The 10,348-nt window shown below is 47.5% G+C and overlaps 1 long non-coding RNA gene and 1 pseudogene across 2 annotated transcripts; both read left to right on the top strand.

Annotated features, from left to right (window-relative positions):
- The first annotated feature begins 877 nt into the window (after window positions 1-877).
- Window positions 878-7,271, top strand: LOC105543898. Its single transcript, XR_001006685.1, has 4 exons — window positions 878-956; window positions 1,217-1,498; window positions 4,345-4,555; window positions 7,248-7,271. It is a non-coding gene; the product is annotated as an uncharacterized LOC105543898 (long non-coding RNA).
- A 6-nt stretch (window positions 7,272-7,277) lies between these two features.
- Window positions 7,278-9,875, top strand: LOC105543899 (annotated as a pseudogene). The gene is made up of 2 exons (XR_001006686.1): window positions 7,278-7,369; window positions 8,473-9,875. The product of XR_001006686.1 is annotated as an uncharacterized LOC105543899 (transcript).
- Window positions 9,876-10,348: the final 473 nt, after the last annotated feature.

Below are 10,348 nucleotides of genomic sequence, written 5' to 3'. Positions count from 1 at the left end.
TGCTCCACGGCCCGTGCTTCGGCTCCTGCTTCCCGGGCTGCTGCGCGGAGGCAGAATCCTCTCGTGCTCATACAAAGGTGCCGGGGCTCCCGCGAGGCTGCTGCGCGGAGTCTCGGGAATCCAAGCCCGGGCCGCGGTCCTGGCACCGAAGCTAACCCGGAATCCAGGGGCGAGTCTGAGCCGCGGCTGGAGGAGCCGGTCCAGCTGTGCCGGGAGGCGGCGGGGTCGACTGCTTACTGCAAAACTACCTCCGTGCGACCCTCCCCTTCCCGCTTTTCCCCTCCCCCTACCAGCCCGATCTGGGTTCTTGGGCGCTTATTGTTTTAATGAAATTTTTGGTTGTTGTTGTTTTGGTCCTTAAATGTGATTTTAGCTGCGAGTAACGTGTCCTCGCTCCTCTCGGGCTCTCTCGGAGGGTTTTCAGAGAGGTCTCAGTGCATCCATTTTCTCAGATCCTCTCCTTTCGGGTTAAGGATCTGGGGCCCTGAATGAGCCTTGGAGCTCGAAGGCCGCGGCTCGGGCTCGCGGAGGGCTCTGCGCAGTGGCTCAGGAAGCTCCGGGGTGACGGCGGCGGTTCTCCTGGGCTGGACGACGTGAGGGGAGCAAGCAGATTTTCCCAGCAAGATCTCCATGTACAGCTACATCTTTAGGGCTGCTCGGGTTAATATATGTCGTCAGAGGCTCCTCACGCCAATCCCGGGGCTGCGGGGGCGGCGCCTCGAGCTCTCGGCAATAAAACTTTTTGATGTTCACGTTGCTAATTGCCGAGGTCCTCTTCCAGGATTGGCTACCTCCTCATAACCATAAGATAATTAAAACTTAGGGCGGGGGGGCAGGGTTAAAAAAACTTTTTTTTTTTTTTTATCAGCCAGAGGATAATGCAAGTGTTTAACAGATGCTTCACTATTAAAATATTTTTCCCCCCAAGTCTCAAATATTGAAGAATCTCTAACCAGGTACAGTATCACTCTGCTCTCTTTTCTGGTCGAAAAGAAAGAAAGAAAGAAAACGCAGGTACTGCTTTTCGAAGTGCTTTGTAGGTAGTCGAGGTAAGAAAATAGACGCAGGCAGCCTCTTACAATTTTATGCAGGGGCGCCGGGAGCCTCGTGGCGGGCGGTGGGGTCCCCCACAAAGGCTCGGCTGGGAGCCGGCGCTCTTTGCCCCAGCAAGGATAAGGAGCGGCTGGAGAAGGGTGTTTCTTTGACCAGTTTACAGGCTCGAAACGCCAGTCTCAGTGGCCATTGAGTTACCTACCCACCAAGTTACCCCGGTTAGAGCTGTTCGGGGTGGCTCACGTTATTGCGGCAAACTTTGGAGATGACCGCTGAGTCCTCCGGGCGAACGGTCAAGCCGATTGTAAATGCTGTTATTTCCACATCCTTCAGGGACACCAGCCCCAACGAAGACCTTGGGCGATTTCAAAGTGCGGGCACCTCGATTCCTCGAATGTGTAGTGTGGCTGGTATCGGTGTTTCCCTGGTTTAACTAGCCTGCTTGGTAAGTAACTGAATATTTTTTACAGCGTGTTCGGAGCTTATTTTCCAGTTTTTATGAACAAACATATAAATATATCTCTGCATTCCTGCGTCCCTCATAAAAGCGGGCATCTGTGGAAAGCAGGTTTAGTTATCGGAGGGGAACCATTAAACGCCAGTTTAAGAGGCAGGCCGGGAGGACGGCTCGTGGATGTTTAGACTGCCGGCCTTGGTGATCTTGAACGCATTATGACGGAAAATGGATCTCCACTTGTAAGTCACCCGGCCGCGGGGCACCCGGGCCGCAGCATCCCCGTGGCGTGAGCTTCTTGAGAAGGTTCGTGTGCGGCGAGGGCGGGTGGTCAATGGATCTGAAATCACCCCAGGCTTGGCCCCAAGCCGAGAGGGGAGGCGGATGTGTATATGCAGATTCCACCCGAAGGAGTTCGGTGTGGAAAACGGTGTCAACAGGAGCCTGCGGGCTGTAAATTAGAGCAAGGCGAGGGCAGAGTGTGCAGGCGCCAGCGGGACTGGGCGGCCTGGGGCTTGCCGCTGGGCAGGCCGGGGTAGCCCAAGGGAGACCAAATACTCTACTTTGGGCATCGCCCTTTGGAGGCGGGCAGAGTCCAGCCGCAGGCCACAAAACGATGCCCACCCGAAGGACTCCACAAAGACAGTCCTTTCCTTGCTCACCGCCAACAAAGTGGTTGGGGCTGAAAGGCGAGGTCAGTGCGAATGGAGGGCGCCCAACTTCGGTGTTGCCGTTGACTCTGGGCTGGGGCCCTGCCCTCCATTAGCCCTAGAGTCTTGGGCAGCAGGGTTGAGAAATGTATATATTCAGGTTTGCCGCGGCTGGGCGGTAGGAGACAGGGACTTAAAAGCCCAGGATAAGAGTCGGTGCAGGGTCTATTCCTTTTCTAGGTAATGGGTTAACATCCTCGAACGTCCCCGGCCCAGCGTCTTAAGGCACTGAACCCAGAATAGGGATTAACTGAAACTAGGCTCGTTGGTAAGCGCCAAGGGCTTGCAGTTGAGCTCGGAACAAAATAGTGACCTACAGCTCTAAATCCCCAACTTGCGTGGGTCTGCAGTTTTGAGCACAAGGAGAGCCTTTTTAAGACCTGGTTCTTCAAGGAAAGAATACAGGTAGTGTGGTTGGGGGTTCTGTTTACATTTTCACCCGGAGGCAAACCCTGAATGTGTAAATACTGGTACTTCAATTCTCTGACATTTGATACGTTTTTAAAAAGTCTGTTTATAAAAACACATTTAGGTCTTGGGAGCAGGTAGACAAAGTAAGATTGCACTAGGGCTGGGAACATATAAAAATTCAGGGAAATTAGTTGGTTGGCTGCTTTCAGACTCAAAGGGAGTTTTGGGAATTGAAGGGAGGAAGAAGAGTCCAGAGGAGGGCTGAGTTGGGGACTGAGATGCTCTGTCCATCAGAGACCAGCGGTGAGTGGCCTCAATTTTGAAAGCTTCAGAACTTGCCACATTTAGCTTTTCTTATACTTTTAATTGAAACAAACAAACAAACAAACAAAAAAGCAAAAATGAATGAATTGCCTTGTGGCCCCAGATAGCATTGCAAGTGGTAAAGGAAATGGGCAACATGGTACAGAAAAAAGAAATCATAAAAGATGGTAATCTGAACATCAGTTCTCACTGACATTGTCATTATCAGTTAACTGCTGTGGTCCAAGGGCCTAAGACTTGATGTAGCTCAGAAACCCAAATCCAGAGGCCACTGCCTTAGAAAGGTGGCTGGACGAGAGGGGACAATTGGGTGAACCCTAGTGGTGTCCCCAACTGTAGTAACTGACTCAGGGAGGCCAGGCTGGACCGGAATGGTTGAGCTCTACCCTAAATGCACAAACACATCCGCTTTTCTCTTGCAGTGTCCTTTGGCCTGTTGTCTTCCAGGTTTTCCAGGATACTGGGTTAGCCTGCTCCTTTGGGAAGCTATGAAGCAACGATACCATCTCAAGTTTGCCCCCAGTTTAGGTGTCCTGGGCATCCTGGTGGTAGTGATGGAGGTGCTGATAGTGGTGGCGATGAAGGAGAGGGTGGTGTTGCTGATGAGAGGGAAAGTGGGAGAAGAAAGGGAGAAAGGCACAGTCCCTGACTGTGATATCAGCACGGGAACCCCACTCCTGGGCTGCACTAGTGAGGCTGTTGATGCACATGTTCTAAGTATTCAAAGGCCCAGGGAACTGGCTTGCTGGGGGCTCCTCTGGCTGCCTGTGGAGGAATCCTAGCTAGGGGTGCTTCTTTGCCTATCCTCAGAGGCTGAGGGCTGAGCCGACGAAACCGGCCTTACTCGGGTCCAGAAACTGCTTCACAAAGAGGCAGCCCAGGTTTGGGCGAGTGTTTGGGATTTTGTGCCTTTGTTGTATCTGATGGTGCACCTACTGTACTGCACATGTCATCTGCCTTCAGCCAAATAGACAGAATCAGGTTCCAGCATTTATTTTGCTCCTCATGTCTCTTGTCTCTTTGCCATCACTGGTACTGGTTTCCCTGGAAAAAGGCTGAAAGAGCACCAGAGAGGCTGAACATGCCCATGCAAACATTTTGGTCTTGTGAGATATTATTATACTTTAAAAAATCAATCTGGTTTAAACTAATTTAAAAAAACCTTCAGTTAGGTTTTAGGGAAAATAGAGATTGTCTCAGGGTGTTTATTATTTCAAAGGCAAGGGCGGTTTGTATCCTGTGTTTTGCTCAGAAGGACCCAAAATAAACTAGACCCAAAAAGAATCAGGCCAGAGGGTCATAAATGTGCATTTTATGTTAATGGGAATTATGGCTCAGTTCTCATCATCGTCTTCCAAATCTCGTTTTACCTTGTTGGTCTAATCAACATAGTAGAAGTGACTCTGACCGTTCCCTTAAGAATCTTTAATGCTCTTACATGGTATGAGCCTCAGAATATGCTAAGAACCCTCTGAAAGAACATTAAGCCTGGAAGGTGACAGAAGGAGCAATGTATTCTTGAAGATGTCACCTCAGCCCACCTGCTCCAAGGACAGTACTTCTTGCGACACTCTGATGGCTCTGCATTCTTTTCTGTACCAGGGTAGGGTGGAGCCATTTTACATGTTATCCACTTAGTCCCAGGATGTTTAGGATACCCAGAACAACGCATATTGTCTGAGTGGTGGCAAGGGTCTCCCTCTAACTGGGGTTGTGTAGTCCTTGTTTGCGTAGTTCTTGTTGTGTAGTCTTTTCTTTTTGGCTTTTGAGAAATAGTTGTCTACAGACATAGCAAGTGAAAGTGGCTCCAGAAGTATGGTGCTGCTCAAAGTACACATCTGCAAAGCAGAACCAAATTCTGTTGGATTTGAGTGTCTATTTCAAAAAAGGAAGAGTAAGAAAAGCTGCCCTTGTGTCTTGTGAGGTTTTTTTTCTTCTTCTTTTAAGCAAGTTTTTGGATTTGGGGTAGGGGTGGTATTTTAGGGAGTGGATCCTCTTCCTTTCTCTTCCCTACATGGAGAGATGGAGCAGGGAGGGGCTAGTTCAGCTGAATGATGACTGTGGAGGGGCTGATTGCTTATGAATTCTTCAGTCTAGCTCTAATTAGAAAACAGTGAAGTGGAGAAAATCAGGGCTTGCTTGGTGCCTGCACATTCCTTCCTCCTCTTTCTCTTCTCCCTCTTTCCCTTCTTTCCTTCCTCCACCCTCCTCCTTCCCTCCCTCTCTTCTTCTCTCCATTTCTTCCTTGTAATTTGCCTTTTAGCAGCACTTGAGATTACAAGGTTTTTTTTTTCTTTCTTTTCTTGTCTTGTTTCCTATTACTGAATCTGCAACTGGCATGGAAGAATGAGATACTGATTCATGCTGAAGTCTTTTAAGAAAAATCTTAATATCCACAGTCAGTAGAATTTTCCTTTCTTTCTAAATAATCAATGACTAGATCCCCATATTAACTGGTAGATATATTGCTGCACTGGAGAGTTTTCATTGATAAGGAAGAACTAAATATTTTTCCAGGTGTCTAAGTGTGTCTGTAAATCTAAAATACTCATTCAGACTAAAGGGACCATAAGATAACCCCATGAAGGCCTCAAAGAAGCAGCATGATGTAGATACATGGGAGATATTATTAATGTTATTATACTAGTCCTAAGAGGTACAGTAAATCTGATCTTTGTTAATCTTTGCTAGTTTGTAGAAAAATGTAGAGTTTAGAGCAAAACTGGTGTGAAAACATACATCCCATAGGATTTATGTTAAATACTCATTCGAATTATTACTTCAAGCAAATTACATCCACACTAGCGGTATTTTCTTTCAAGCCGGGAGGAAATCACTCAACATTCAGATGAGGAAGTGTGATTTTGCATATGTGTTCTATGGAAATAGTAAGTAATGGACTTCACCTAGTCTGCAATGCATTATGGGGTTCAGAATAAAATATGAGTGCAATTGGCAATTTAAAATGGGGCTTTGGAGAGAAAACATTTATTTGACTAAAAAATTTGCTTCTGACTTGAGGCCCAGGAACATTCCCAGTTTTAACTGTAGTGTTGCATTCCTGGGAAGTTCTGTTCCACAGCTTCCTTTGCAAATTCACATAGATGGATTTCTTTAGCTCTGACAGTTTCCTCTAAACCTTTCCTACATTCTTCCAGGGCCTTTGCTTATAGATAGGGGAGTTACACAAGGATGGCTAGGTTTCAGGTTAACAAAAAGAAACACTTTTATTGTCAATATTAATGGCAAACCTCGATTTTTACAAGGCTTGGGTTTAGCAGTGTGAGCAGATCAAAAGCAGCTTGGTTTGATTTCTCAATATTCTCTGGAGCTTAGACAATTAACTGCAATTTCGCTCCTAACGAAAAGACACAAAAAAGTTAGTTACACAAATGTTATAGGTAATCTTTTGGCATAGATTTTTACCTGAGTACAACATATCAAAATCTAAAAAATTTATCTACTGAACTTGAGTTGAGTTTTGCAGGAAAAATCCTTAAGTAAATGTTGTGTGAACTATGTCCTTGGTTGCAATGCCATGAGCCTGTTTCAGTGTGTGCATTCCAGGCTTGCCTTTCTAGCTGGGTAAGGATCCGGCAGACTGAGGTCTCTTTGGTAATTTGGGTACACCAAGTCTCCAGTTAATGATAGATAATCAGCCTTTGGGTCATTCGGTCATTCTCTTATTACAAACCCCTCCTGCTCTCTCTGATCTCCTTTCAAACTAAATTTCACACAAACAAATAAAGCAAGACAGGGACAAGTTCTTAAAAAAAAGAGGGAAATATTAGAAACGCCTGATACAGAACTCTAAACAAGGAAAGGCAAGCTAAAAGAGGATAGGAAAGAACATCTTATCAAAACGAACATGTTGTGTACAAAACATTAAAAGAAAAGGCTCTGGTTTTTGTTAAAGTGACAGAAAATTAAAATAAAAATAATTACAGGCAGCAAAGTTATAAACAGGGAAGGCAGGATGCTAGCTGGAAATGCATAGCACTAGGGGGCTAATTTGTTGTTACAGATTATATATCTGCACCCTGATTGGAGAGGTGCTACTTTGTTCCATTTTCCAGAAGAGAATGGTTTTTCTTTTTAATACTTGTGTGAATGCCTACTTAAGGTAACACAGGCCACAACTTTGAGGAATGAGAAATGGAATTGCATTCTGCTTGCAAAGCATCCAACTTCAAATGAAGAAATTCGTTGTGTACAAAAAAGCAGAATTTCATTCAGAATACGTTTGGAGACTTCACTAAATTTGTGTGACTGATGCTTTTTTGTTTTGCTGACAGAAGGCGCAGATCATTCATGGGGAATATAACTGAAACCAGTCCTCCCCACCCCCTGGGGATCTTCACTTTCCCAGTCTACATCTGCCTGTGACTCCAGAAAGACAAACTGCAGATTTGCCAAGGTACATCTCAGATCAGATCCCTCTGGGAAAAGCGCGGGAATGCTTGGCTCTAGTAGTTAGGAGCTCTGGTGAGAGCGCCCCTAGTGCCATTTTCCCAACCCTGCCCTTTGGTCTAAATTCAGGGCTCTAGACAGTGACAGTCTGCCTGCTGGGTGTCCACTCTCAAGCCATAGGTTTTCAATCCTAAAAGGGATTAGGACGTTGGCTCAAAATGTGGTTAATGCAGTCTTCAAATTAGGAGGACAGCTGGGAGATGGCAGCAGAGGATGAAAGTGTGACTCCTACTTTGTCCCCAACTGTGGGTCTGGCACCCCTTGACTTGCCAGGATGCTGGCAAACAACCCATCTCTCTTGGAGAATCCACACTTCGTTTCTTCTAGGTCCAACGTAAATGCTGCCTCCTCCAGGGAGCCTTTCCAGATATTGCTTCTCCTCTCTCCCCCAACTCCCTCCCCCAAATGAAGTTTCTCTTCTGAATTCCTTCCTGGTGCTGTCACTTATATTCTTTTGGGTAGATCTCTGGGCATGCATGTGCCACCTCCTGTGATTGTGGGTTTCTTGACAACCTAATCAATGCATTGAACAAAGGAGATGTTTAGACAGCCCATATAAAATGAATGACTAAGAGAAATCGGGTGAATACCGTCTACCCCAATTGCAATCAGATTAGTTTCCTTTATTTTGAAAACGATTAGAACTAGTGGAGGAGTTAGATGGCGCCCACTAGGGAACAGATCTTCATCTCCAAGCTGTCCTCTGGCTCCATCCGGCCTGCACTGGGTCTGCATCAACTTGCGCTGGCTCAGAGAGAGGCTCAGCCCCAGCCTGGCCTCTCTGGTGCCCACTCCCAACATACTGAGCTCCGAGTCGGAGCGGGGCAGGGCCGACTCTAGGCACTCCACGATTGGCTGAATGATCTCGGGCAAGGACCTCGGTGTCTCTAAGTCTTAGTTTCCCCGTCTGAACAATGGGGATGATGACAAGTACCGGGGCTGGGCAGGCTAGAGTAAGTGGGAAAATCAAAGCGCCAGCCAGAGCGGGTTGCTCTCAGTATTCCTGTATTTTCTCCTCCTGCCTCTTTGGTTTCTTCCGTTCCCTTCTAGCTGCCTGAAGACCCAGCACGACAGCGATGCCTGCCAGCCTGCGTCGCCCACCAGGGCAGCTGCTCTCCCTACTCGCACCCCCCGCCTCGGTGCCCTAGAGCTGAGCGCAGCCGCGGCTCCACGGGGATCGCCAGGGCCTCAGCCCTCGCGGCCGGTGGCGCGGGAGTGTTGCGGGTCAGGGACCAGAGGGCTACCAGAGCAGCCACCCCCGATTTAGGTCGCCAACTTTCCAGCCACTGCGACGGCCACTGGGGCGCCCCTTCCATCCTGGTTAAATTCTCATTGTGATCCCCAGCCCCCGCCTCGGTTCCCGACATCCAGGGGGCTGGTTCTCCGCGGTTCAGGCTGGGAGAGGTCAGCGCTCCGGGCAGGGCGGACCCCCAGCTCCATCTCGGAGGACCTTTCGACCGAGGAGAGCAGGAAGGGGTTAACCATGAGCCTCCCACCCTCATCTCCCAGCCCCTGGTGCCGGGCGAAGGCCGCCGCTTCCCTCCCGAGGTCTCATTAGGGTAACCCTCACCGCTATTTTCAACATTTCCTCAATCAAGTGCCTTTAAATAGAGCTGCACAAACAGATTGGCGGCAAAAGCGTAGATCTTGTCACGATTGAGACCAATCCAATATTTCAGCTTTGTTTGCTTTGCAATTACGGGTTGGCTTGTGGCTGCGGTGCCACTGGGGCAAATCTGCAACCGCTGGCTTTCTCCTCTGCACTCGGGGCTGGTGGAGGAAGCGACCCGCGGAGTTACTGCAGGGAGGAGAGGGGGACGCGCGCGGGGGGAAGCGGCGGAGGGCGGAGGAGCCTCGCTTGCACCCCAGGGCCGCGGGCACGCAGAGCTGTGTTGAAGGACACATTTTTCAGTTCCTGACAGTCACTGAGCTATACGCAATAATAAAGCGCGTGATTTGCGTGTGGAAACCAGTGTCGTGTCCTCACCAGCTTCCTTTTCTGCCCACCTTCTCTGTCTCTTCTACCTCCGTTTCGCTTTTCTTCAGTGTATGCTAGTGGTTTGGTGGATTTGTCTTCTCCCTCGCTGTTCAACTGCTAGCATGATTTGTTACATTTTCCACAGCTGTTTATTCTTGTTTGACTTTTTGCACAAAGTCACTTTAAATCTGCTGCAGAAAGAATAAAGCTCCTAACCCTTTGGATGGGCTCCTGCAGGCATATGGCTGTCCCCGGCCCACTTTTAATTCTTTGGAGATGGCTCTTCTGTGTAAATTAGCTGCTGGATGCGTTCGGTCACTTCGTAGGCCAGCCTAGTTTGTATCAGCAGAACAGTAGTGAACTCAAATCAGGTCGTAAGCCTTATATTTCACAGACAATTAAATCTTGGCTGCTGTTGAACAAAACTGTAATATTTACTCTGCTCTATACCAAGGAGCACTTTTAAAGTAAAAAAGAAAAAAAAAAAAAAACCAAATACTACATTTCAAAAAGAAAATATGACAATGAATCTCTTTTTATGGATTTTGTCTGCATAAGTTGAAACAATATGATTTAAATCCCCGACACCCCATCCCCTTTTTCAGACACAGCTGAAGTGATACAGATACTGTCTTCTAACACATCATCTCCCGCTCTCGGGAGAGGCACCTGCATGTGCTACATTCGATTTAGTTTGTAAGGTTTCAGGCCCCTCCCCGACCCGTGTAATATGTAACAAGGATTATCAAATAATAAGGTCTTGGATGTGAAGTATGCTTTACACAAGAATTCAAGAAAGATAGGACTTGGGTAATTATGTTACAACTTTGTATTGCTTTCCAAATGAATACCCATTTTCTTCTCATGTCAGCTTCTAGAGATGGGACGCTGAGGCAGAGAAATATTTTTATGAGACTCTGGAGTACATATTAAAATGTGCTTCCTTAT

This window comes from Mandrillus leucophaeus, unplaced genomic scaffold (genome assembly GCF_000951045.1).
Source record: "Mandrillus leucophaeus isolate KB7577 unplaced genomic scaffold, Mleu.le_1.0 Scaffold292, whole genome shotgun sequence".
Classification (NCBI taxonomy): Eukaryota; Metazoa; Chordata; class Mammalia; order Primates; family Cercopithecidae; genus Mandrillus; species Mandrillus leucophaeus.
Note: the sequence above shows the minus strand (reverse complement) of the source record. Positions and strands in the feature narration are given on the sequence as shown.